Below are 1326 nucleotides of genomic sequence, written 5' to 3'. Positions count from 1 at the left end.
CCAACGAGCACATGAAAGATGCTCAACATCATTAGTTAATAGGGAGATGCAAACCAAAACCAGAATGAGATACCCCTTTATACCATCTAGGAAGGCAATAATAATAATTTTTAAAATAGAAAATAACAGTTGGAGGATGCGGAGAAACTGGTCCTCTGTTCGTTGCTGGTGGGAATGTAAAATGGTTCAGCCTCTGTGGAAAATAGCTTGGTGGTTCTTCAAAAAGTTAAACATAGAATTTCCACATGATCCAGCAATTCAACTCCTGGGTATGTACCAAAAAGAAATGAAAAAGGAACTCAAACAAATATATGTAGACCTAGCTTTATTGCAGCACTACTGACAATAGCCAAAAGATAGAAACAGCCCAGAAGTCCATCGATGGATAAATGGATAAACAAACTGTGTTATATACATACAATGAAATATTTTTCAGCCATTAAAAGGAAGGAAGTGCTGATACATGGCATCATGTAGATCAATCTTGAAAACATTATGCTAAGTGAAAGAAGCCAGACACAAAAGGTCACACATTGTATGATTTCCATTTAAGTGCAATATCCCCAATAGGTAAATCCATAGAGATAGAAGTGAATGTAGTTGCCAGGGGCAGGGTGGAGAAGGGGAGGAGAAGAAATTGTTTAATGGGTAGGTTTTATTTTGGGGTGACGGAAATGCTTTGGAACTAGATAGAGGTGCCTGGGATTGCACAATACTGCGAACGTACTACATGCCATTGAACTGTTCACTTTAAAATGGTTAGTTTTATGTTATGTGAATTGCACCGTAATTTTTTAAAAAAACTGAAGCTACTCGGAAATGTCAAATTATTCACAATCTCCACTCACCCCATGGACCCCAAATCCTGGAATCACAACTCTTTAGGCCAATTCTCTGGTCTTTGGTAGCAAGTTCATCCTGCTCAATTTTATCCAGAGTTCCCTGTGGTTCTGAAGCTCTAGAAAACAGACAAGGAAAATTCTCGTGATGCTAGCTCACACCAGGCCACTACTGCTCCCATAATGTGAGTAAACCCTTCCTTGAGGGTGCGTGGGTGGTGAGGGAGATGCAAAGGGATCTAAAACGACGAGAAATGAGACCTGTCACCAAGCAAATGCGCTACCGCCCCATGGTGCCGCCAGGCCACCGTCAGGTTAATATCAGGGCCCTGTCCCTAGTGCTGACCTCCCCGGGGACGTGATATGCGCCAGGCCAGGCCCCTACCTCCTCCTGCGCGCTAGGGCTCCGGCTGCCGCGCCACCAGGGCGCCGGAACGTTGTGTCGCCGACGGGGCGGGGTCTGCGCCAGGGGCGGGGCCGGGGCGGG

General features: G+C 45.2%; 1 long non-coding RNA gene across 1 annotated transcript; it reads right to left on the bottom strand.

The window, feature by feature from the left end:
- Window positions 1-78: 78 nt before the first annotated feature.
- On the bottom strand, window positions 79-1267 carry LOC111740248. Its single transcript, XR_002780554.1, has 3 exons — window positions 1225-1267; window positions 849-958; window positions 79-265 (listed from the first exon to the last, which is right to left on the bottom strand). It is a non-coding gene; the product is annotated as an uncharacterized LOC111740248 (long non-coding RNA).
- Between the last annotated feature and the right edge of the window lie 59 nt (window positions 1268-1326).

This window comes from Pteropus vampyrus, unplaced genomic scaffold, assembly GCF_000151845.1.
Source record: "Pteropus vampyrus isolate Shadow unplaced genomic scaffold, Pvam_2.0 Scaffold60, whole genome shotgun sequence".
In the NCBI taxonomy this organism is placed as follows: domain Eukaryota; kingdom Metazoa; phylum Chordata; class Mammalia; order Chiroptera; family Pteropodidae; genus Pteropus; species Pteropus vampyrus.
The sequence above is the reverse complement of the archived record's forward strand: the minus strand, read 5'-3'. Positions and strand labels throughout refer to the sequence as shown.